This window comes from Triturus cristatus, chromosome 4_2, assembly GCF_964204655.1.
Source record: "Triturus cristatus chromosome 4_2, aTriCri1.1, whole genome shotgun sequence".
In the NCBI taxonomy this organism is placed as follows: domain Eukaryota; kingdom Metazoa; phylum Chordata; class Amphibia; order Caudata; family Salamandridae; genus Triturus; species Triturus cristatus.
In genome coordinates this window covers 80,457,257-80,484,823 of record NC_140586.1, presented here as the reverse complement: position 1 = coordinate 80,484,823, position 27,567 = coordinate 80,457,257, and the positions used below count along the sequence as shown (strand labels likewise).

Here is a 27,567-nt window from a genome sequence, read left to right as displayed (position 1 = left end):
CTGGGGTGCGTGGAATTCGAGTCGGCTGTTCAGGAATGCTGGTCCGATGTCGTGGAGGGCCTTGTGGGCATGAGTGAGCATCTTGAAGGTGACTCTAGCTTCACTGGGGAGCCAGTGGAGTGTGCGCAGGTGCTGGGAGATGTGGCAGTGTCTTGGCAGGTCGAGGACCAGTCTTGCGGCGGCGTTTTGGATGTTCTGTAGCTTGCGGTGAGGTTTTTGTTTATTCCGGCGTAGAGTGAGTTGCCATAGTCGAGTCTGCTGGTGACCAGGGCGTGAGTGACGGTCTTTCTGTGTTCGAGGGGGATCCATTTGAAGGTCTTACATAAGAGGCGGAGGGTGGGGAAGCAGGAGGACGAGATAGAGTTGATCTGGCAGCCCATTTTGAGCTCAGAGTCCAGGATTATTCCCAGGTTGCGTGCGTGGTCCGTGGGGGTGGGCGGGCTTCCGAGGGCGGGGGGCCACCAGGTGTCTTTCCATGCGTCGGGGTTTGGGCCCATGATGAGTACTTCTGTTTTGTTGGTATTTAGTTGTAGGCAGCTGTTTTTCATCCATTTGGCGACGGCTTCCATGCCTTCTCGAAAATTGTGTCTGGCGGTATTGGGTTCGTTGGATAGGGAGAGGACGAGTTGGGTGTCGTCTGCGTATGACACAATGTTGAGTCCGTAGGTTCTGATGATGGGGGCGAGCGGAGCCATGTAGACGTTGAAGAGTGTAGGGCTGAGGGAGGACCCCTGGGGGACTCTGCAGGTGGTAGGTGTAGGGTCGGAGAGGAAAAGGGGGAGTCTGACCCACTGCGTTCTGCCGGAGAGGAATGAGCTGATTCAGTTGAGGGCCTTGTCTTGGATCCCTGCGTCGTGGAGTCTGTGTATTAGGGTGCGGTGAGCGACTGTGTCGGAATGCCGCTGAGAGGTCGAGGAGGATGAGGGCGGCTGTTTCTCCTTTGTCCAGTAGGGTGCAGTTGTCGTCTGTTGCAGCAGGGAGGGCGGTTTCCGTACTGTGGTTTTTTCTGAAGCTGGATTGGGAGGAGTCGAGGATGTTGTGCTCTTCGAAGGATGTGGCCAGTTGGCTGTTGATGACTTTCTCGATGACTTTCGCTGGGAACGGGAGCAGGGAGAGGGTCTGTAGTTTCTGAGGTCGGTGGGGTCCGCCGAGGGTTTCTTCAGGAGGGATTGACCTCGGCGTGTTTCCAGTCGTCGGGGAATGTGGCGGTTGCCAGGGAGCGGTTGATGGTGTGGCAGAGCATGGGTGCGATGGTGTCGGCGGCTCTGTTGAAAATGTGGTGGGGTAGGGGTCCGTGGGGGCCCCGGAGTGGATTGACTTCATCGTCTTCAACTTCAAAGGTTGTTTAGTAATTCAATATACATAAAAAACAACCAATACTTCCCGTCCAAGCCATTCTTATAGTTTTGAGGGCCTTAAACAGGTACTGTCATTGGCAGCGCTGGCAATGGGTGGTGCAAACTGTGGTGGCCTCCTTGCAAGGCCCTGGTACTTATTTATTCATTTTTTCAAATAATGCACTGGTGTTCCTATTCTACCTGCAACTTCCTGGTGGGGTGCTGCCAGGGTGCCTTAGGTTACCACATTACTGGTGAAGGTCAACACTACGGTCTAACCGATTCGGTCTCACTGCCGGGTCGCTTGGCGTAGAGATGTCCATCCTGTTTTCCTCCGCCTTATCCAGTATTCTTCCCAGAGCTTCTCCATTCTGTGAATAGGTGAGGAGTACCTTGTGCAAGTACGCGGTATCTAGAGGGACCCGCGAATGAGAATTGATATCCCATCGCTTTCAGCCTGGGTCGTAGAGCAAGAAAACTTTTCCTGGTATCTACTGTGGTTTTGGAGTAGTCCAGTGTTATAAAATGTTGTTGTTGTTCTATATAATGTGGTTTTGTTTCCTCATAAAGGCAAGGATGATTTGTACATGCTGGTATCTTAGTGGGTTACAGACAATGGGCCTTGGATGCGGGTGGCTGACCATTCTTTTTGTTGGGGCTCTATGAGCCCTATCAAACTCCAGCGGTTTTTCGAAGATCAGACCTGTGGCTTGCTGTATCTATTTCTCTAGGAGGGTCACACACAGTGCTTGATTTGTAAAATATCAAGTTCCAGGGCTCTGACCAGGAGGCCACTGCAGCTTGCACCACCCATGACCCTTGCCATTGCTGCCAAAACAACTACTAACCATCTCTCTCGCATGTAAATGCGACAGTTCAGATTATTCCAGGTCCCCAAAGCTAAAGGAATGGCAGGGGAGGCAGGTAATAGCAATTTTAATTTATATTGCATTCCTACACAACCGTTGTTCTGCTGTTCTCTAAATTAGATGAGCAGCGCCACCATGTGGTAGACTGTTTTAATTATGGTGTTGACAATTTGGTGCCGGTGCTGAGCACCGGAAACCATTTAAGTGCCGGTGCTGAGCACTGGAAAGCACCAGCTCAAATTAAGCACTGGTCACACAATGGCTTGCTTCATCTTCGCTGCCCTCTGGCATGCCAAAAATTTGCAGGTTTCCTCTCCGATTTCTGTCTTCTAGGTCTGATAGTTGTTTTGCATATGATCTGGAGGACGTTTCAATCTTTGATATTGACTTTTGTGTGCAGGTCATATTATCCTCCAGTTGACTTATTCTGCTTTCTGCTTTGACCACCTTCTTGTTGGTCTCTTTAATTTCTAGGCGCATTGCTGAGATTTCTAAGTGCATGGAGTCAGTGTTTTCTTTTGTAGATGTTGCTAGTTCGTGAACTTCTGCTAGTTTCACTAGGATTGTTTCCATCGTTGCACGTATGTCCTGTTTGTTCTTGACCAGGGAGTCTGGGTTTGGCGGATCAGATTTGACCCTCATGAGGGTCGATTTATTTTCTTTCTTGCTCATACTATTACCGGAGATTTTCCCAACTCTAGGACTTTGCATATATTCAACCACAGGAGGGATTGTTCAGATATCAGCTTCGGGCGCCACCAGTAATAATGAGTGCTTGCTGACGAATGCCATATCTTCACTCTGAAGTTTACCTGATCAAGAGTTGTGCACTGTAACTTGACCTTTTGTAGTCCCCCTTCCGTTGCTTGCAATGATCGTCGTGCACCTGGAGGGATTGAATTCACCAGCAGTATCCAGCAACAACATTGGTGAGTGGTAACTCAATTCCAGTAGTAATTTCAGTGCCAAGGCTATAATGGTTTGATGGGTTAATGCAGCAAAGACTCCTCGCATTCCAAAGTAGTGGCCTCCCGTTGTCTTAATGTTTTGGATGCTAGAATTTTGTCAGAGCAAATGCGTAAAGCTAATGCTTAAAATTTACTCCAGCCATACTCCTCCATTGCTTCAAAAACTGGGTATTTTGTGGACCAATGCTCCAGTGGATTCGCTTAATTCGTTTGTGTGTTTCACAATTCCTGCTCCATGTTAAGGTCAGGAAGTTCACAGCTTGTCTTTGTCACAATTCAGGGGCCATTTTGGGACCAGGAACCCCTTGTGCGTTGCTGTAGACATTCAAAATGTCTCAAAATCCAGTAAATTTGTATTTTTACTTGTTATTTACCTGCGTCGATGTCTTCCTCATGTAGTTCGCTTGTTTGTAATTGGGTATGATCCTCTGTCCACCGCAAGTGATGGTCAAAAACCGTTCAAGTGTGTTTCACAATCCACACAGCATGTTAAGGACACACAGTTCACAGCTTGTCATAGTCACAATTCAAGTGCCATTTTGGAGCCAGGCACGCCACGTACGTCGCTGTAGACAATCGAAATCACTCGAATTTCCATTTATTATTCATTATTCTACCTGCACGATCCTTAGCCCCCGCAATCGCTGAGATGAGAACGACCGGGAACGGCCGGGGTAGAATTGTGGTGAGTTGCCCGGGGAGATGTTTGTTTGTCAATTTCTTCTCATCTTATTTTTAGTCTTTGTTTTCCTCAGATAGTTTTTTTGGCTCTGGTTCCATTTTTGTTTTAATATCTTGTCAAGCACCCCTGGTACTGCGGTACTGCGGTGTTGCGTTTCCTCTCTGTTAGGCTCCCCGGATGTTCTGCTTGAGGGTTTTATCCGTAATGGAGCAAGGTCTCCTGTATCAGAGTGGGAATTGCCAGTTTCCTCCTTTTTTTTTTTTTTTTAGAGCTGTAGACTCTTAAGTGATCTAGGGAGGCTCAGGGTGGTTTTCCGTGAGCACAGGTCTAAGAGGTTTCAAGTGGCCTTGTTGTTCCGTAGTATGGAGGCTCCCGCTGTTCAATGAGTCAGCAATGAAAGCCGGCGCACCTCGACGCCACAATCTAGAGGTCTTAGACCATCAGAATTTTGTTCCTTGTCGCCGCAGCATCATCTCTGGCCAAAACGGGTAGAATATTTTCCACGATTCTTCATGAAAATTCTGTTTATGCGTCCCCTTGAGGCAGAGCTACTCGCTTGCACCGTCATCTTCCTTGAGCTCTAAACCACACCCCCCTTTCATAATACTTCGAAGGAAGAAAAATACAGGCAATAAGACAACTCTCAGATAATGACAATTTAGTCATCAAACCCGCAGATAAGGGAGGAGCCGTAGTCAATCAAACAAGGGAGGCATACAAGGCGGAATGCCTCCGCCTGCTGAATGACACCAGCAACTATGAACCCCTCTCCAGAGACCCCACAGAGAGAATAAGAAGTCAAATTGGCGGGATGGTAGAAGAAGCCCTGGCCCATGACTGGATCTCCAGGAAAGAAGGTGATTTCCTGACCAACAAATATCCAGTAACCCCATATTTTTACACTATTCCCAAAATACACAAGAATCTGCACCAACCACCGGGACGCCCCATTGTCTCAGGTATAGGGTCGATTCTTGAACCACTCTCAAAGTTTGTGGATGCCTTTCTGAGACCTATCATACAAGGCACCGAAACATATCTAAAGGACACTAAAGATGTATTAAGAACATTGCAGGACATACCTTTTGACCTCCATAAACAACTATTGATTGGTTTGGGCATAGAAGGCCTCTATAGTAGCCTACCACACACAGAAACACAAGACATTCTGGAAGAAGTCCTTTTCGCAACAGATTGGGAGTATCAGACTCCATGCAACCTAGTGATGGAATTTTGCAAACTAGCCTTGACGGAGAACGTTTTCAAATTCAAAGACACCCTTTAACTACAGAAGCATGGTAGCAGCATGGGTAGCACATTTGCTCCAAGTGTGGCTGGACTATATGTACACTACCTTAAAAAACAAAAGATTTTAGCAACACTAAACCCCTACATTACTAACATTATACTTTGGAAAAGATATATTGACTACATCTTAGTAATATGGAATGGTGATGAAAAAACAGCTAACAATAGGCAGAATGACTTCCTAAAATTTACACACAGCATTTCCAGAACAGAGTTGGTATTCTTAGATTTGAACATTTTCACACAGGAAGGAGGCCTTAAAACCACAACCCATTTCAAGCCTACAGCAAAAAACGGTCTACTTCCCTTCGACAGTTTTCACCATAGACATCTGAGGGAAAACCTACTATTCGGACAATTTTTAAGACTCAGACGAAATTGTTCTGAACTTTGTGACTACAACACACAAGCTGCAGATCTGCGTTCCGAGTTAGAGGCAAGGAAATACCCACATAGAAAAGCTATGAAAAGAGCAAAAATAACAGAGAACCCCTTTAGAGCCCCCAGTACAGAAAGAAAAAGAGGTTCGCCCCATCTGTATCACCACCTATAGCTGTGTATCGAATGAGGTGAAAATATTATCAGCAAACATTGGTGAATTCTGAATGGCAGCGATACACCTGTAACGAAACCGATGTTCTCCCACAGAAGAGGCCAAAGCCTTAGGGACATGTAGGTACACACCAGATCACGCACCCCTACAGACAGGTCAATGGGAAAGAGTTTCATCACACCTCTCAACGGACACCACCCATGTGGCAACTGCAGTGTGTGCCATCTGACACAAACCAGGAAAACCATTACTTTCAATAATAACACAAATGGGAATTATGACTATTCACCAACTGCAACACGGAGAGGGTGATCTATATAATCACCTGCCCGTGTAATTTACACTATATGGGGATGATGTTGTAAAATCAAGACCAGAATCTGCGAGCCTCGTAGTAAGTTCAGATGCCAATGAACAACATCTAAAATGACCACCCATTACATGGAACACCACCATACTGTTAACGACTTACGTTGGGCAGTAATCGAACAAGTGAGTCTTAGTTGTTCGAGAAAGAACAGCGGTGGGTCTAAGACTCAAGTCACACGAGATCGGCCTGAATGAAAACATCTCCTGGGGCCAGTTTATATGACTAACCCTAGATCCACCAGTGACCACCTCAGCGCCTGAAAAGTTTTCTTGCATTGTGACCATTTCCTCATGATACTTTCATAAGCCTGGGGTCAGTTTATATGACTAACCCTATATCCATCTGTGACCACCTCAGCGCCTGAGAAGCTTTCTAACACTGTGATCATTTCCCAATGGTGTTTTTCTAAGTCTGATAGTAACAATGGATGGCCTTTATGTCTGCACCAACATCGACACACATATGTCTACAAATTAATCCACCTTGTATATACCGGTGTTGGCGATCTAGCACCAACTGACACCAGACAAAAGCAAGGTGTATTGTATCATAATTTTTATTATAACTTTATTAGAAGTTTTCAGGTTCTGCTCCAGGCGAACCCGGGTACATCCCCATTTCTTGACAACAACTTACTTTGATTATTAAAGCTTAAAAGGAAATGGTCCTAATAATTCCGCTGCTTAATTTTTTTCAGATTGTGTGGGTACTTTCCCATCGTGCATTACTAATATAGAAACATGAAAAAATGTGTTTTCCCCTGAGTAGCCCAGGTGCGAACTCAGGGACAGGGGACGCGCCTCAGCTAGGCAAAGAGAGAGCTCTTCTCTTCGAGACAGTTAGCGGTCTAGTGCCGTACCGCCCCGAGGACGCCGACATCAGCACGTCTAACACGCCACGCCCCTCCGACATCTCCGGAGCCACGGAAAAATGCGTAATCCCATAACAAGGGAGTAGCCCTGACAAAGTAAGTCCTACCATGACAAATTTCAGAATTCCGAGACTTAAGGTTTGGTGGAGCTCTCCTTCTAACTATAGGAGGTTTTCTAAACCTTTGCTGCATCTAATTGTCCTGTTTGAAATACTGTGTTTTATACTACCAGAGTATGACTACAGGCCTCCCTTCTCCCCCGGTTGGACTCATGAGACCTAACTAGGGCATATTTACATGTATGCAATGTATTGCATGCAGTATTGCTCTTTTTGGGAGCAGGTCCTGTGTGTGTGTAGGTACTGTGTGTCTAACCTAACCCTTGCATTGAAATCATTTTTCACAGTGTGCTCACATGTTCAGAGTATGAGAAATATATCACTATCCACTCACTTTAGTGCATGATGGGCAACACATAATACATTTATGAGGCCCACGGCCCATGCGTATTTTTAATGACTCGTTTTCTTTCCCAACCTTTGTAGAAAACTTAAGAACAGACTAAATAGGTGAGGTATACCTTTATTTTCATGTATTTTCATTATATCTAATTTTTCACTTTTTAAGAGATTTGATGACTGTAGGAGTGGTAACAGGGAGTAACCCCCTTAGATCCTGATGAAAAGCCTTGAGGTAGGTCTTGAAACTAGTCGACCAGTGAAACAAAGGATCAATTACCCTAATAGTTTCTCGTCATCCCCATTTTTAATCATATTGACTAGGGAATTGAATAAAATAGTCCTTTTTCCACTAGCCAGATATTTTTAACAGAGTCTCCCACGTATACGTTGGTCGTAGCACGCCTCATTCCGTAGCAGGTTAGGGATGAACCCTATGATGAAGCATGCCACCAAGGGGTTACCGTGGTGGGTGAGGGTTACATGGCGGCCATCTTGCTGGTCACCCCCCCCAAAATTATTCCAATTTACATCCAGTGTATGTAATTGTACCTCTAGTTAATCTCTGAATCTAAGGCTATTGACCCAGTCTATTACCTCTCCTCCCAGTATTGTTGCTCAAAAACCTGTTTCAAAAAACTGCTTTGCATACTAGGAAATATAAGATATATGTATGGCTGCTCTATAGTTTAATCGCCAGACATGCCTTCATTTTGCTTTGTGGGTGTTTACCGAGAGTCCCTGCCAAGAACAACATGCCATAATCTTATGTATGTCAATTCAGGCTTCTGGAATGTGTCCCTCTCTGCAATCTCTAGTCGTCAAACCAGTCCTTCTAATCATAGGAGAGGATTCCATGCTTTTGATAGCCGGTAGGAAGGGTTGCAGGACCTGCTTTATTTGTTGACGGTATTTTAAACTATAACACATCCAAGAATGAAGCGTTTTGTAGCTGCTGTCCCTTGTGTTCAGATAACAGTAGGCCGTACTTTGTCGGGAAATTGAAGTTGTTGTTTCCTTTTCCTTTCTTTGGCGATAATGCTGCTTGTACAAACAGCAAATAGTTCTTTGGGGGAGTGTTTTGTTTTTCAAATAGTTGCTTTGCTTAGAAACGAGTAAGCTGGTGAGGAGGAAATAGGACTCCATGTTGTTGACTTCTTTTAGGTTTGTGGAAATGATGCAGTCCCCATGAATTATGGAAGATAAACCATGGGAATGACATAATTCCCACCCATGTCGGCGGTTAATGTAGTACTTCTGCATAAGGCTTGTATTTGTGCTTTAGCAGTTGAATTTCCCAATCTTTTAATCCCACTGTGCGCCCCTAGCTGCCAACATTGGAAAGCGCCACTGGTCTGGAGCTACTCCATTGAAGGAAGGCAGCAGAGTGAGACGGCTCTAGGTATGTCCATCCTTGGGCACAGCCACTTCGAAGCACCTAGTGTGTGTACAGCGAATGTAGGGGATGTGGGGGGCTGGCACAACCTACGCTACGGCTGCTGAAGACGAGCAGGACAACTGGGATGGAGTTTAGGGGTAGCAGACTCCTCCTTTGTGCTCTCAGCTCCAAGACACATTAGGGTGTAAGTGTTCCTTAAATATTTCAAAATATAACATTACATAAATAGTTCCACAGACTAAAGGGGTCTCCAACCAGTAGCTCGTGAGCTACTGTAGCTCTCCAGCTACCTCTGAGTAGCTTACCTGTGTGCAGACCAGCTTATTAAATTAGAAAGCTTTTGCTTGGTTGAATCAATATACATATAAAAAAATGAGATTATACAATAATATTAGTAGCTCTCAATGCCTTTCATTGAACATAAGTAGCTCTCAGTACAGAAAAGGTTGAAGACCCCATTGGCTAGGCCAGGCCTTGGTGTGCAGGAGAGGGATGGATGGCAGTGCGCGTCCTGCAGATGGAAGAAATAAGGCTTTACAAACTGCCAGCCACTATCTGTTGACTTCACCGGTCTATCACCACCCACGGATGGGCACGGGTCACAATATCCTGGTAATGTGATGGGCACATATAGCACTCTAGTTGCCAAATGTTAAGCGGCTCTGGTGTAAAGATTTTTGAGCCCCCTTTGGGTGCCACTTTTCCTTTTGCATCAGGGACGTTTTTGATATCATGTGTTGCAATCTGATATCCTCTTGTCACCATGGGTGGTGATGACACGAGGCAGCTTTACACAAAGGGCATAGTGTGGCACCGGCCCTAAAGGGATGTAAAAATGAAGCACTAGTAAGAAGCCTGTAGACAGGACGTGACGTGTACCTATTTATTGTTGTGCTTCCCAGCAGTACATAACTTCCCAGCAGCACATAACCTCCCAGCAGTACATATCTTCGCAGCAGTACATAACTTCCCAGCTGTACATAACTTCCCAGCAGCACATAACTTCCCAGCAGCACATAACTTCCCAGCGGTACATAACTTCCTAGCATTACATAATTTCGCAGCAGTACATAACTTCCCAGCAGTACATAACTTCCCAGCAGTACATAACTTTGCAGCAGTACATAACCTTTCCCAGCAGTACATAACTTTTCCCAGCCGTACATAACTTCCCAGCAGTACATAACTTCCCAGCAGTACATAACTTCCTAGCATTACATATTTCGCAGCAGCACATAACTTCCCAGCAGCACATAACAGCACATAACTTCCCAGCCGTACATACCTTCGCAGCAGTACATACCTTCCTAGCGGTACATAACTTCCTAGCATTACATAATTTCGCAGCAGTACATAACTTCCCAGCAGCATATTGCTTCTCAGCAGCATATTACTTCTCAGCAGCACATTACTTCCCAGCAGCACATTACTTCCCAGCAGCACATTACTTCCCTGCAGCACATTACTTCCCTGCAGCACATAACTTCCCAGTAGCACATAACTTCCCAGCAGCAGTACATAACTTCCCAGCAGCAGTATATAACTTCCCAGCAGTACATAACTTTGCAGCAGTACATAACCTTTCCCAGCGGTACATAACTTTTCCCAGCTGTACATAACTTTGCAGCAGTACATAACTTCCTAGCATTACATATTTTGCAGCAGTACATAACTTCGCAGCAGCACATAACTTCCCAGCTGCACATAACAGCACATAACTTCCCAGTAGCACATAACTTCCCAGCAGCACATAACTTTGCAGGAGTACATAACCTTTCCCAGCAGTACATAACCTTTCCCAGCAGTACCTAACTTCCCAGCAGTACATAACTTTGCAGCAGTACATAATTTCCCAGCATTACATAATTTCCCAGCAGTACATAACTTCCCAGCAGCACATAACTTCACAGCAGTACATAACTAACCTTTCCCAGCAGTACATAACTTTTCCCAGCAGTACATAACTTCCCAGCAGTACATAACTTCCCAGCAGTACATAACTTCGCAGTATTACATAACTTCCCAGCATTACATAACTTCCCAGCAGTGCATCATTTCCCAGCAGTACATCATTTCCCAGCAGTACATAACTTTCGCAGCAGTACATAACTTTCGCAGCAGTACATAACTTTCGCAGCAGTACATAAATTTCCCAGCAGTACATAATTTTTGCAGCAGTACATAACTTCCCAGCATTACATAATTTCCCAGCAGTACATAACTTTTGCAGCAGTTCATAACTTCGCAGCAGTTCATAACTTCCCAGCAGTACATAACTTTCGCAGCAGTACATAACTTCGCAGCTGTACACAACTTCCCAGCAGTACATAACTTTCGCAGCTGTACACAACTTCCCAGCAGTACATAACTTCGCAGCATTACATAACTCTTCGCACCAGTACATAACTACCCAGCATTACATAACTTCCCAGCAGTACATAAGCTTTGCTTGTCTTCTCTGGAGAGAGTATTCTAGCCTCGTTCGCCTTCGGTCAGCGAGGATACTAGGACCGTGAAGGAGGCTGGAGTTCCAAAGTGCATTAGGGCCATAGAAGTGCGCTGTACAGATGCATGCAATGCAACCTATCATGTCCCCTACTGACTCCTGATGTGACCCCCTTGCCTCTCTGAGGCTGCCGCCTGTGTACAATTTACTCCCTACCTGAGTTCTGAAAACTACCCACTGTCGCCGGCCGGTACCTCTCTAAAGCCTAATTCCCAGTTCGGGGCTTGCTTCCCTCCCCTACCCACCATCATTTTGGCCCGTAAATGAATTGAGATATAACAATGTAATGTGTTGACCAGAGTAAAATAAGACACATGAAATAATGACAAAAGCATGACCATCCTGAGACTTGGGTATCTGGTCACCGAAAATGGGATGGATAACGGAATATTATCACACAGCCTTTGACTGCCTATGACATCAAAGGGTTGACGAGCCTCTCAATAGCCTTCTGTTTACTGCTGAGGAGAAAGGTGAGGTGGGATGGTGGGTAGTACAAAAACAGAACAAATCTTTGGGAGCCATTGCTGCCTTCATGGCCCCTGAGACAATGGGATAACCCAGTACCGTTTGGGGTACCAACGCACAAGCAAGGGGTATCATATGCAACTCTTAATTCACCTCCACAAAGGAGAATCCAGCCCGAAGTGAACTAACCGCCCTTCACGATAACCCTCCATCCTTTCCCGATGTCCTTAGTTGAGTTGGAATTTTAACAGTCCTTGTCACTAGATGTCACTGCACTCTTTCCACACCTTTTCGGCATACCACAATTTTCTGTCAAATATATTTACCCTTTCCCCACTAAGTCAGAAGTTGCTGAATTTGTTAAAAACCCGAGCTTCAAAGAAATGGTACACCAAAATACAAATCTCCGAGTTAAATTATGGTTGTTATTCTGTATTCAGCACCGTGTAGGTGTTGTATCCATCTTTCATGTAGGTGTGTACAGACCACAGGGGCACAGGAATCATGTTGAATGATTAATTTTTTCTTGTTGCCTCTCAGTTGCTTGTTCATGAGCGAGCTTGCCTGAACCCATGCTGTCCCTACTTAGACCAGCTATGTCTTGTTCCATCCCATACTTCTTGTCTAGTCCCTGGGACAGGGAGTGGATTCCAGTGTTCAAGCAGTGCTTAGTTTGTAAAATAATACGTGCGAGGGCCCTGACCAGGAGGCCACTGCAGCTTTCACCACCCATTGCCCTATCTTTGCAGCCAATGGCGGAACCAAAACAACTACTAACCATCTCTCTCACCTGCAAGTGTGACGGTTCCGATTATTTCAGGTCCCCAAAGCTAAAGGAATGGCTGGGAATTCAGGTATTAGTATTTTAATAATTTATATGGTATCAGCCGCGGTCCATGCAGGTATCAGGTAACAGTGGTAGGGCAGTGGGGCCAGGTAGGGGGGTATTTCAAGGGACGATGCAGAGGGAAAATTAATTATTTATTTAATTGTCCCTCAACATCGTCCCTCGAAATCCCTTCACCCGGCCACACTGCTGCTACCTGCACGGACCGCGGCTGTATTGTATTCCTAAACAACCACTGTTCTGCTCATCTCTGTGTTAGATGAGCAGCCCTGCACCGGAAACCACTGGCTCAAATTAACGATTGTGTTCAAGGAGGATTGACACCCACAAGATCCTATTGTCCTCCTTACGACATGACCTTTTCCCCATCTTTGGGAAATAAGCATTGGCAAAACCAGTAGGTATTGCCTTTGGGACTTATTGACTTTGCCAATGGTTTTAGCCAATGTTGCATATAGCTAAAAAAAAGAGAAAAAAAGCCTATGAAGAGGCTTGCCCAATCATTTTGTAGGCATGAGCGTGTTTGGTTAATGATTCAAGTTGGATTCTATTAACAAAAAGATAAAAAGTAGTGGGGGGAGCTGGAATCATGGATGGGCGGGGTTGGGGAACCAATAGGAGGGTGGGAGAAGCAACATACGGATGCAGGTGGGTAGAGCAACACGGGGCATAGGGAGGGAAGCAAATTGAGAGATGAACGTGATGTGGGGGAAGCAAAAGGATGCACGATAGAGCTGGAGGGCAGAAGCACATAGGCAAGAAATAAATGCGGGGAGAAGCATCACAGAGGAGCGCAGGGAGAAGCCCACAGGCAGTAAAAGAGCAATACGAGGGTGGCGAAGGAGGGATGAATATAAGGGAGATAGCTGGAAAACACATTCTCTCTTTTGCAGTGCGTAAACAAAAAGAAAAAAAAGTAGCACTTGAAAAGAGACCCGTGGAAGGACAGAATGCGTCCAGGCTCCATGGGGAAGACAAACTTACAAAGAGGAAGTAAAGCCCACACAAGCTAATGAATAAGAAACAAGCAAATGCAATTGACAATAGAACCAGAAATGGGTGTGCTTTAAGCCCACTGTAAGATAAAAATACGTCTCACAACAGGCAGGGCATGCGCTGTCTAGTAGGTTAGACCAAAATATTACACATCTCCAACATGATATCTCCCCCCATGCGATGACACATTTTAAAAATTGCTTTTTAATAATTGTCATTACATAGTACGTCTTTATCATAACTATGTTCACTTTTTGGTATAGTCAAACAATATCATTCTTCATTAGATCAACAAGTACACAACCAACATTATGCCCATCCAAACCAGTCCTGACCACCCTACATACTGGCATGCGTCCGTTAAGTTTACTTTAACATTCATTAAATCATTTCTCATTGTTCTATTATAAAATGCCTAATCTTCATATAATGTATCTGCTCTACTCCACTAGGCCAACCTGTTTTAATATGTGCACACAAGGGTCTTGTTGCAGTATTCTGTTATTTGGTAGTAGTCTTTGCACAAGGATGTATTTTGTTTTATGGTATGTGTTCGTTGGATTTAGATGTTAATGACATTATATTAATGTCCCAATCATTGTTTGTCGGTCTTTGCCTGTAAATCTTTGCTGTGTTTTAATAACTGTCACGTCAGCTAAGGCCAGCTTTTAGGTTTGGCTTGACATGTGCAGCTGTCTACATACCATATGTGATAAACCTAAAAAGAGCATTCAGGAGTATTACAGAAAGGGGCTTTGGCTTCACCCACATTTTGGTGGACAGCAGTACATCTTTGATTGGACAGAGGTTGTGTGCTTTCACAGAAAAATTGCTTCCCCTTCATGAAGCTGATTCTTTTTTTTTGTTTTTTTGTTTATCTACCTGCCTGAGCCAGCACCAGTATAGCTTCCTAAGCTTGAACTTTCAGGGGACACACATAGCACTGTAGCAGGGAAGAGGATGTGGCTTAACAGCTAGAAGCAGTTGACCTCAAAGCTAGGGAACCGGGTTCGAGTCTCGGCTGGAACGCTAAACCTCCTTTGATTCTGGGCAAATCATTTAATCTCCTCGTGCCTACCAAAAATGAAAGTAGCTGGTGCTCAGGTAAAGCGCTCTGATACCTTATACAAAGTTGTGCCTTTGAAGTGGGGAGAAGCTTCTAGTGGCATGCTTTTGAATTGCACAGATGTCCTAACTTACTGTCACTGGCTCCAGACTAACTACAGGGGGTATGCAGCCCTTTGTTTACTTTGTCAGGTCCGCAAAACTGCACACACAAGGTGCAATGGTGGGCCTGAGACTTGTTTAAAGTGCAACTTAAGTGGGTGGCTCTATCAGTGCTGCAGGCCCACTAATGGCATTTAATTTACAGGACCTGGGCACAAGTAGTGCTACGTCACTAGGGACTTGCAAGTAAATTAAATGTGCCAATTGGGTTTAAACCAATTCAGCACGTTATAAGGGGATGACACAAGCAATCCAGCATTGGTTAGCAGTGGTACAGTGCCCAGAGCCCTAAGGCCAACACAAATGAATTCGGCAAAAAGTAGGAGTGAAGGCATAAGGTTTGGGATGACTCTGCAGAAAGGGCCAAGTTCAACACCAACCATGAGTTTGTTGTCCCTGTGAAATACTTGCACCCCCAAATGCTTAAAGGGCTTTTTAACCGTTTTACCTCTTGAGGAGAAATTCTGTCTGTGTCTTTTGGTGCATCTGGACCTGTAAGCTCACACTCTGTTGTGTCAGCGAAGCTGTTGCAGGGGCTGGCATGATGGTAATGATTTTATGCAGCGCCAGGTGGTGTATGTAGATGGAGATTGTGAAGGCCTTTGGAATATAGTCTGTTGCCTTCAGAATTAGCCAAGCTCTCCGAGTCCGAGGTGTCTTCTTTTTTTTCTGCAGTGATGTTTTCTTGACCTTGATGTGACTGTTTCTTGTGTTGATCGGAGAGATTGTGGTGACTGCTCCCTGAGCCTGAAGAGAAGTGTAGCTGGGATGTGATAAATGGCTCCCAGAATAGTAGCAAGAATTTCTAGCTGTCACACCTCGCTGCTCTCATCCTCACTTCCATGTGATGCTTAGAGCTGGTGAATTTTGCTCTGATCTGACAGCCTCGCAGAGTTTCTCATCCTAATCTGATGATGGTTCTTCTTGTCCTTGATGGATGCCTCTTGCTCTGTCTCTTTGGGTAGTGCAAGTCTTGTCGATTTCCCTCTCTTGTGTGATGAACTCGTGCCCATCAACTCCCTTTTCTTTGTGGGGCCTTTTCTTAGGGTGTTTGTGTCGCAATGTCCAGGATTTGCTTGCATTACTAGATCTTCTTTGGTTTGTTTCTGTTTTTGACCACTCAAAACGGGTGTTGTAAGGTTCTACTTTCTTGGAATGTGTGACTGCTCGACGCCTCCTCGCATGTGTCTGTGGAGCTGCATGCCCCAAATAACAAACAGCATCTCGGTGTGTGTGCATCTCGGTTGGCCTTGTCTCTAGGTGGCCAGGTTTCAGCCTTACTCTCCTCTTGCGGTGGGTAACTAAGATGATGATATTGTGTTCTACATCTTCCATTGTGGTGTCTTCTTGCTGACCTATCTTTGCTCTCTTGGGACCTTTGCTTGACCCTGTAACCCTCTGTTTCCTCTCTGTTGCTTTTGTTTTCTTTGATGCTGTGGGAGACAATCCTACTTTTTAGGTCGAGCATGGGCAGCGAATGCGCTGCTTTGAAAGGCATGCTGTATTGAGGAATGGAATAAAAGCTCCGCCCATTTTCCGCCCATCTTTTCAATTGGCTCCTGTTACAGTCCTTTTAAAATCGTTGCTTTTCATGCGTGAATAGGCTTACTAGTCCCGCCTTGTCTGCATTTGTAACCTCCCATAACAACTGGACTTTTTACTTGTGGTCTCATACGGTCTGCTTTATCTAGTAGGTGAGCACTATTTTCTTACATGTCTTCCCCTATCCCTCCCACGACGTCACCGCCCACTTTTACATTGTTATTATTAATGTATTTGTTTCTGTCAAGTCAAGAATACTTTATTTGTACACACATAGTTTCATTTAAAAGACAGCAAGTCCACATACACAAAATTTACAAATTTTAAAATGATCACTATCAGCTGCGGACCGTAAAAAACAGTAAAAAGATCATTTAAAATATAATATATGATCTCAACAGTTCCTAGGGAGAGTAAAAACTCCATTGCCAGTCTGTAGTTCGTAATCCCTGCAGAAAGTAATAAAGGGTGAATAAACTGTCTCCTCTGGGGGGTATAAAATCTATAGAGGACCACTGACAGAATATCGAGGGTCAGAATATCGACCTACAGAAATATCGACGCAAGAATATCGATGTCCTGAATATCAAAGTCCTATCCACATAATGGTAAGTACAAGAATAGCGATAAAAAATATTGTTGTTAAAAATATTGTTTTTTTTTAATGTATAAAAAATAATGTAAAATAAAGTAAATAAAACATATAACTAAAATAAACATAGTTAAAAATATTTTAAAATGTTTAAAATTATAAGTAATACATATAATGTAAAAATCAATTAAACATATATATCTAAAAAACATAATATATGTAATTAATACTATTTATAAATAATTCTTTTAATAACTTATAAATTGTTAAAAACATATTAAAATTATAAATACATATATATATACACATACATCAATAATATAAATTAAAATTAAAAAGAGATATAACTAATTAAATCATTACAATATTTTCAATCTTGGGGGCGTGGTTTGGACGCCGGAGAAGATGGCGGCTTAGCGCGGCGCTCCTCCCGTGGACGGCGATCACGGATCGTTTTTGGGAGTAACGAGCCATGCTGTGCCGGTGAAAGTACACACAGGAGGATCGGAGGGTAGTATCTCCGCCTAGGCTGAATCTGGGTCAACTGGGTGCCTCTGAGGACGAGATCTGACTCGGAGCACTGGAGCCGGTTCCCATGCGGTAGCTGCGAGCGGCGCCTGCGGCCACGGGACCCTGCCGAACCCGGCGGATCACGCCGGTACTAACGCGAACCTGGAACTATGATCGGCGGACAGCAGAAGGGACCCTGATGCACCTAAGGACATACGGCAATCGTGAGCAATTTCTATGTTGTATTGGGGTCTGACTACGTCGATGTTTGATGTCCCAGCCATGTGGAACGCCGTGAGGTAAAATGGCGGCCGTCCCTGGGTGATTGTCAAAGCGTGTGTGCACTGGCCTGAGAGAGGTGGTCGGCATGGAAAGTAACGTCCTTGACCTGCAGGAGGGATGGTATATTCTCTATCACGCGGGCGTGTCAACCTGTACAACCTCGCATAGAGCGATTACGAGAGCCTCAGGCACACGAAACATCAAGATGGCGGCGATAGTGGCTTCTGCCGGTTTGTGAGGCCCATGTGGGTTCGGCGGAGCTATTGTATTGAGGTGGGTGACCAGCATCGGTCTGCTAATGGAGTGATGGGGAGTGCGATGTCATGGGACCAGAGCGCTACGGAAGCTACTGAGGCCGCGAATGCGACAGCAGATGTCTGGTTTCCAATGTAAAACACAGGGATGCTGCAAGAAACTCCCATGTATTTTTCGGGTGACGGCGATGGTTGTAAAGCGGCGACTAGTGGATTCTTTTAGTGTCACCACGAACAGCATCGGCTCATCTGAAGCTCGACACTGCATTTGTGCATTCAGGCTACACATGTAGGTCACTGGTCTGTAATAAGTGCACTGTAGACGGCAAGGGTGGAAGGCAAATGATCTAAGAGATGGTCTGCTGACGGATTTGCCCTCATAATGTGCTTCTGCACTATCTGCTAAGATGATGTTTGAATATGACGAGGTGGAGCTGCAGGTTGGGTTGGGCGCCCGTGGTGTGCTATGTGCCTAACTCTGCACCTGGACCCATCGACATCACTCTCTCTACGTGGTACAGGCCTAATATGGGGCACTCTAAGCTATCAACTTTCTGATCTCCCGATAGTACCGGTGACAGGCGGTGGAGGGATACCACAGCAGTATCAGAACAACATTGTATATCTAATCGGCACACGGCTGTAGGTCCGAACAGGAGGCTTTTTGCTGCTAGCTGACTGGGCCTCGATCTGATAGGGCCTTAGTGGAAATCGTATGCTGGGATCTCAAGTCCGGTAGGCGGTTCTTCGAAACGAATAAGATGGGGGACAAAGACACAAAAAATCTCAAAAGACTCAAGGCTGAACCTCCTAATCCGATCTCCCCTGTCAAAGGTAAAAAAGATGTAACAGACACGATGGACATGATACTAAATAGATTGGAAGAGGTTAGGGAGATTGCGAAAGCCACGAAAGAAGAGATTGTGGCTATCCGGAAAGACATCAGGGATACAAATGCCAGACTTACAGAATCGGAGTCAAGAATTAGTCGGCTGGAGGACACGGAGGTTGCAACATGTAGCTCACTTAAGCGCCTGCACATCTCCTCGGAGCAGATGTCAAGGAAGTTGTCGGAATTGGAGGACAGAAATCGGAGAGGGAACCTAAGGATCTTTGGAATTCCGGAGGGTTCCGAAGAGTCGTACGAGTCGTGTGTCCCATTCCTAGAGGCATGGTTTTCGCAGGCCACCAATCTCAATTTCCGTCATCCATTAGAGTTTGATAGAGCTCATAGAGTCCCTGGAAGAATTACACCGGGTCAAAAAGGCCCACGGCCTATTGTTTGTAAACCCTTACGTTATCAACACGTGGATCAAATACTGTCATTTGTGCGTAAGAACAATCATACACTTTGGAAATCCAATAAAGTTTACATATCTCAAGACTACAGCAAAGAAACTGTTGACACGAGGAAAGCCTTTCTTGCCCTACGTCCTCAGTTGAAATCGCTGGGCCATCAGTTTGGCTTTGTGGGTCCTGCAAAATTCCGGGTAGTCATCAGAGGGTCTCCACAGGTCTTCACAGATCCAGTGAAATTGGGGCGAATCCTGGAAGGCGATGTAGAACAACGTATGGAGACCTCGTCGGTGGTCTCTGCTTCCTCCTCAAAATAGGTCTCTTAAAGGACTATGGCAGTCTGTTGTGCCGATGTTACGTTGATGGCAATATAACGATGGGTCCTGACGTATTGTTGATATATTGTTGATATATTGCTGATATATTGCTGACATATTGAGGTATTACAGCGTTGGTGTTGGTCTATTGTGCTCAAGTAGAGGGTCGCACCAGACCTATTCAGACCTCTTCAGACCTCTTTTTGTACTATCACATAGAATGTGTGCAATTTGAATGCTAATCACCAATAGAATGCTACTCACCGGTCTGTAACTGATATATGAGTGGATTCCATAGCTATGGAGGTATATCTAATGTCTCCTCAAAAAAGGATCTCGCGGGTGGGGGAGCGGGGAGGCGTCATTGGGAGTGGTCCAAGTGCACTATGCCTCTGTTCGCTGGTTGTCGCTTTGATGCATGCCTCTGCTTGAGGGAAACATGTGTTACGCATAGGTTATGCATAGGTTACGCGCCATTGGGGATGATCCAAGTTTCATTTGTCCATACTCACTGGTTGTTACGTTAAGAAATGCTGCTGATTGTAAGAAGCATAGTAATTATGGGTTATGCACCAGTTATGTAATGTTTCATACAGTTGGTTAACTCCTTAATTGTTGACATGCACGAGGAACTCGTCCAAGGGAAGGATGTCATCTTTCCGAGTCACCATGTCTACTAGTTTTTCTCGGGGTGGGGATGAGGGTGAGGGTGGGTTGAGACGGAAGGGGGAGGGGGGAGGGAAGAGGGGGGCAAGGGGGGGTGAATGTCTATTTTTTGTATTTATTTCCTTTTATATCGGTTCTGTCTATGTCATGGTATGGTGCACACCTGGTCCCACGTCATTTTATTGCCAATGCCTTTGCCGATTGTTACACCAGGGCCCGGATAGAATGCGGTGCCGAACCTTTTCGGCTAACATTTTTCGGCCGACGCCAGCCTCAGTTAGTCGGACTCAGTATAATGACCCTGGTAACCCTAGTATTGTTGCTATGCTTGTGGGGGGGTTGTTGGGAAGCCTGAAGGGGGTTTACGTTTGTACACTCAGGGGTAAACTGTTAATGCTCTATCATTTTAGCTACTGATTAGATATGGTACTGTCTACGATTAATACTCCTGTAGGAATGACAGGCTTGAATCATCTGAAAATACTTTCTCTCAACGTCAAAGGCCTTAACCAGCCCGTTAAACGCCAGAAAGTGCTGGATTATGCAAGGAGGCAAAGAGGCGATATTGTCCTGCTGCAAGAATCTAAACTTGACACTCAGCAGTTTCACAGTCTCAGGAATAAATATTTTGTTGAGGTAGCGGGTTCAAGTGCGATAGGGAAGAAAAATGGGGTCCTGACACTGATTGCAAAAAAAGCTAATGTTGATCTACTTTCCTCCACTACTGACACTAAGGGACGGTGGGTGATGACCAAGTTGTTTAAAGACGATACTGAATTCTACGTCACGAATGTATATGCTCCTAATACATGTGATCTGACGTTCTGGGCCGACCTAACCAAGCAATTAGAAACTATCCCCGACTCAGCCATACACATCCTTGCAGGGGACTTCAATCTCCCATTTGATCCCATTTTAGATAGAGACTCCAGATGCTCCTTCCGGGGTAATAGATCTCATAAGGCCTTCACTAACCTGTGTTCCCGTTTCCAGCTTGTAGATACATGGAGGTTGCAGAACCCCGATGGGAGGGATTACACCTTTTATTCTCCTCCACATGATTCATTCTCTAGGATTGATTATTTATTTATCACTAAAAATGGAATTCCCAGAATAGAAGAATCTTCCATAGAACCCAGGGTTTTATCTGACCACTCATGCATCTCCCTGTCCATATCCAACGTCAAATCGTCCACCAGACAATCAATATGGAGATTTAATGAGGAGGTCCTTGAAAAGGAGCAACATAGAGTAATGTTAGAGACCGCAATTAAAGAATATTTACAGCACAATATTAGGGGGGACACTACGGACCTGACCCGTTGGGAGGCATTGAAGAGCACGATACGAGGAGTCGTAATTAAAATAAAATCGGCTATAAACAAAAACCACAACAAGGCGCTGGAGACGCTGGAGGTTGAAATTGCGGGGTTAGAGAAGAAGCACTTGTTGGATAGGAAGGAAGAAACTATGAATAAACTGGCCAACAAAAAGTACGAGTATAACAAAATAGTGAGTGAGAGAGCAGGGATTTGGCTCAATAGGAGGAAACAATTCAAATTATGTGAATCTAATAAGGCGGGGAAGAGCCTAGCCGCATACCTTAAATTCAAAATACAGAAAACTATGATAAATTCCATCAAAGATCAGGGAGGGACTACGCATTCAGATCCGGTCAAGGTGGCGGAGGTTTTTAAAAATTTCTATGAACAGCTTTACGCCAAAAATACAGAAGTTGTTGAGCCAAACATTGCTGGCTATCTGGGGGAGTGTCATCTTCCATCCCTTTCTAATATGGAGCGCGACGAGCTTAACGCCCCCATCACGCTTCAAGAAGTTGAGTCAGGCATTAAATCATTAAAATGCGGTAAGGCACCCGGGCCGGATGGGTTCACAGCCAGATTTTATAAGAGTTTCTCCTCTCTCATCTCACAACCGCTACTGAACCTATTTCAAGAAATTAGCTCTGTAGGTGAAGTGAATGGCACGCTATCTGAGGCCATCATTGCGGTACTTCCAAAGGAGGGGAAGGATCCAACTCTCCCAAAGAATTACAGGCCTATATCGCTTATAAATCTAGACTGCAAACTCCTAGCCACGATTTTAGCTAATCGACTTCAGTTGGTCCTGCCCAAACTGATACACGCTTCTCAAGCGGGCTTTTTGAAACACAGATTGTCAAGTGACAACACAAGAATACTAGCTCATGTGCTCGAAAAAGCAAAACTGTTATCTACTCCCACTGTCGCAATTACACTTGACGCCGAAAAGGCCTTCGATAGAGTCGATTGGACCTATCTGAATGCGGTCTTAAATAAATTCGACTTGGGCAATTCCTTCACGAAGATGGTGATGTCGCTATATTCCTGTCCCACTGCTAGAGTTAGGGCTGGAGGTTCACTCTCCTCTGCGTTTCAGTTGCACCAAGGCACTAGACAGGGATGTCCGCTCTCACCGTCACTGTTCCTTTTGGCCATTGAACCATTTCTGCACCACTTGAGAACTAATGAGAATATCGCTGGAATTCCATTTGGTGATTGTGTTATAAAACTGACCGCCTATGCGGATGATGTCCTAATTGTATCAGAAAGGGCGGAGGAGGCTATATCGGCCCTCATGACTACCATCGACGACTTTTCCAGGGTGTCAGGATACAAGTTGAATAAAGATAAAACTGAGGTTAAAATGTTGAACAACTTGGGAAACAGGGAAGTTATGGGGACTTCTGGCCTGACGTGGCAGCCAGGTTGCTTTAAATACTTAGGACTGGAATTTGACAAAGACCTAATCACGACACTGGGGGTTAATGAGGACCTAGTCTTGAAAAAAATAACTAAATTGCTGGAGGGATGGTCGCCGAAATTCCTTTCGTGGTGGGGTAGGGCGGAAACTCTGAAGATGATGGTGACTCCTCTGGTGAACTATCTGGCTAGTATGCTCCCGATGGTATTTTCGGAAGCCTTCTTAACAAAGGTAGGGAGGCTGTTTGGTGAGTTCCTGTGGCAGGGGAAGAAGCCTAGGATATCAATGAAAAAACTTCAGTTATCAAAGGGCAAAGGAGGCCTGGGTCTCCCTAGCTTCAGGGATTATCAGACGGCATTTCTCTGCAAACAAGGGGCACAGTGGTTTACTGAGGGGGCGGAGTATACTCCGCTGTGGATCGGTATCGAAAAATCCCTAATTGGGGACGCTCCTCTAGTGGCACTGCTCACAATGGACCTTTCTCACCTGCCTCATTCCAGATACATTCTACTCAACACCAGAAGAGCAATGTTGAGGCTTGATCAGACTCATAAAGTGGGGTTGCTTTGGAGGAAGTCTACCTTGATTTCCTTATGGTATAACCCATCCCTTAAGATGGGAGGGAAACCCATGCTGTGGGAGAGCTGGTCCAGAAATGGAATTAACCTAGTGCGGGATTTATTTGAGGGGGGATACCCGTTGCCTTTTTCTTCGCTTCAGACAACTCATAATCTGTCACCAATGGACTTCTATGATTTCTTGAAACTCAAGGTTGTTTTGTCTCCTCGCTCCCTCAGCGCGGCAGACCCTTGGCTTAAGACCCAGGTTCCACGATTTCTGAAATCAGGTCATTTTGTGTCCAAAATTTACAAGTTACTCTTACCTGAACCGAACAGGGCACATAAGAAAAATGAAGCTAAGTGGGAATCTGAGACAAACTCTACTGGTTTAGTATTTGACTGGGGCATGATACATACCACTGCCTTAACGAATAAGATCTCACCGATTTTAGCCCAAACCAAGTACATGCTCATTAATAGGACATACTGGACGCCAGAAAAACTCCATAAACTTAAGTTGAGGGACAGTCCACTTTGCTGGAACATTGACGCGGAGGTGGGAGACTTAACCCATATGTTATTTGGTTGCTCCGCGCTGGGTCCGTTCTGGAGGAAAGTGTTTGACTGTATAGATCATATACTTAATTTCAGGTCTAAAAGAGAGTTCGTCTACGTGCTCCTGGGAGTGTTGGATCAGGATTTACACAATGACAATGATCGTCAGTTGTTAGATGTTCTGCTCACTTTAGCCTGCAAGGTGGTGTTGTGTAAGTGGAAGAGCGCATCTGAGGTATCATTCAGGGTTTGGCAGGAATGGCTCTCGTTTTTAAGAGGTGCGGATAATCCGGCTCTGCACTCCTCCCCGTGGCGTGCTCCCCACAAGAGGCTATGGAAGGCCCTAGACAGATCGGCATTTTCATTTGACCCACCCTGAAGGGAGGATAGGGATAGAGAAGATAGGGCTGCACACATAGGTATAGGGCAATGGCTATCAGGGCACCCTACCGCACTAGCGCGAAGGGACAATGATGCGCTGTCAGTGGTACCATGACATATTTCAGTCTTTTAGTCTTTCAGTCCTTTTATTTTTACTTAACAGCGCATGGTATCGCTAGTCCAGGAGTTAGTCGATGCTCTCGGATGTGAGGTCCTTTCGTTCTGTTCAGTTCTAATGATCTCATTGTACCGATTGTGATGACTCTGTACTCATATGTATCTGGAATGGAGGTGTACCACCTACAGAATCACCAAGCTCAGGACTAGCGCCTTGTTATGTAACGAGATTTCATGTGTCATTTATTGTATGTCTTGTCTTTTCCATGCTTTTTGTTTTTTCAATAAAAAATGATTTGAAATAAAAAAAAAAAAACAATATTTTCAATCTTTTTAAAATACATATTGCACTACATTAACTAAAACAGTAGAGAAAATATTTGATAGCGGAGAGGATAAAATTACTATTCCTACTCCAGAGTGTGCAACAGTAGGGGAAGTGTTGGATAGCGGAGGGGTAAAAATTACTATTCCCACTCCAGAGAGTGCAACAGTTAGGAAAATGTTGGATAGCGAAGGGGTAAAAATTACTATTCCCACTCCAGTGAGTGCAACAGTAGGAAAAGTGTTGGATAGCGTAGGGGTTAAAATTACTATTCCCACTCCAGAGAGTGCAACAGTTAGGAAAATGTTGGATAGCGAAGGGGTAAAAATTACTATTCCCACTCCAGTGAGTGCAACAGTAGGAAAAGTGTTGGATAGCGTAGGGGTTAAAATTACTATTCCCACTCCAGAGAGTGCAACAGTAGAGAAAGTGTTGGATAGCGTAGGGGTAAAAATACCTATTCCCACTCCAGTGAGTGCAACAGTAGGGAGAGTTTTAGATAGCAGAGGAGTACAAATTACTATTCCCACTCCAGTGAGTGCAACAGTAGGGAAAGTATTGGATAGCGGAGATGTACAAATTACTATTCCCACTCCAGAGAGTGCAAGAGTAGGAAAAGAGTTGGATAGCGTAGGGGTAAAATTTACTATTACCACTTCCGTGAGTGCAACAGTAGGGAAAGTGTTGGATAGCAGAGGGTTACAATTTACATACTTATCAATTGAATAATTATTAAAAATAAATAACCAATTAATAATTAATTATTTATAAATTATTTATAAATACTAATGAATAAGTGTGAATAATTACTTTTTTATAATTAAATTACTTCCCGCACTATTCCCCTATAAACCCACAACCCAGTCATAAAAAACACAATTAATATAAATATCTATACATTAATTAATACTAATTAATACCCAAGTGTTTTAATTAATTAATAATAAATGATTTATAAATAATAAATACATATTAATAATTACTTTATTATAATTAAATTACTTCCCACCCTATTCCCCTATAAATCCACAACCCACTACAGAACAAAATTACGCAAAAATTAATTTACATAAAAATATTTACTGCTAAAAATGTAACACATACATAAAAAAACTACACTTATACCAAAAAATTACCTCACATACTTTTAACACACATACTAAAATACAGAACACTAATATAAACATTAATATTATTAACAACTATAGTTCTACAAACGATATTACTGTCTTCGATATAAAAAACCCCGATATTTCTTACCTTACTGTCGATATTCTATACCACGATATTCTTGCTGTCGATATTCTCGACCTACGATATTTAAAACTCAATATTATGGTAGGTCGAAATAAAAAACTCGATATTCTGTCTGTTCACCATCTACGGAATAGAATAAAATGCATAGTGCTTTGAGGTGAACAACTGTCACACGGACAAACAGGGAGTGAAGCAAGCCACGAACCTTGAATAGAGAAATCAGCTGAGGAATGTACAGTTTTTAAACGCAGCCTTGTCAACAGAAATGTCCTTCTTTCGTTTAAGTCAATTTGCAAGTACAGGGTAGGTTCTCTTTGTGGTTATGAAAGGCGCTCTGGCTGACCAATTCCACTACATATAGGGCCAGCCCGGACATAACTTTGATAAAACAGTGACTTTATAGTGACAGATGATACATTTTCGAATGTGTCAGGATTTGTGTAATATTCTGGGACACCCATTTTGGCAAATCTCGATTTGACATACCTAAGCCAAGATATGTCTGAGCTATTACCCAGCCTCATGCTGTCTGTCAGTATTGTTCTGCAGAGGTCAGCCACTGGGTTCTTCCAAGTTTTTAATCAGAGCAACAGCGGTTAGATTGCTATAGTCTTTCAAATAAGTCAGACCAACTTCCTCATGACAAAACAAAACAGCGGAACTCTGGGGCACTGAGAGAAGTCTTCTTAGAAACTTAGGGGCATCATTAGGATGGGCGGACAAACGTAAAAAGGGACCGCCCGCCATAAGTGCGGCGGTCCCGTGGGGGTGATTAGGATGTGCCCGCCACACTGGCGGCGCATCTTGCATTTTTAACATTGCGGCGGACGGTGCTTTCAGCATCACCCGCCGCAATTCCAAAAATGCATGTTGTGCAGTTGCATGCACAACGTGGCAGGCACCGCGTGGTGCCTGCCATGTTGTGCATGCAAATGCAGGGGGGTACCATAGGTACCCCCCATGGGCCCCCCCTAAAATCCGCAAAGGCTGCCTCCCGCCTGCATCTTGATATGGATGGCAGTGTCTAGCAGACACTGCCACCATATTAAACCCTTTTATGCCCGGTCGACTGGTCAACCGGGTGGAAAAGCGGCAGAAGGTCTTCCCGTCAGCCGCGGTACCCCCCACCATACTGATATGGCGGGGGTAATGTGTATGCGGGTGGTGTTTTATGGTGGGTGGATCGCCACCGCCGTTTGGGCGGTGGCGATCCACCCACCTTACTAATAGGCCCCTTATTCTCTACTATTTGGAGTGATTTACAATTTACGTGCCCCCACACCCCTGTCTCAAAGGTTACCACAGAAAGGCT

At 44.6% G+C, this 27,567-nt stretch overlaps 1 protein-coding gene across 2 annotated transcripts in view; it reads left to right on the top strand.

Moving 5' to 3' along the window:
* LOC146833028 (tetratricopeptide repeat protein 39A-like) overlaps positions 1 to 27,567 on the top strand; it is a 223,920-nt gene that overhangs the window by 23,965 nt on the left and 172,388 nt on the right. Inside the window, exon 1 of one of the 2 annotated variants that reach the window (XM_085600622.1) lies at positions 6,992 to 7,054. The exons of the other annotated variant lie outside the window; for it this stretch is intronic. The gene's annotated coding sequence lies outside the window, so the exon portion shown is untranslated. Of the gene's footprint in view, positions 1 to 6,991; positions 7,055 to 27,567 lie in introns of those variants that run through there. 2 annotated transcript variants of the gene reach the window in all.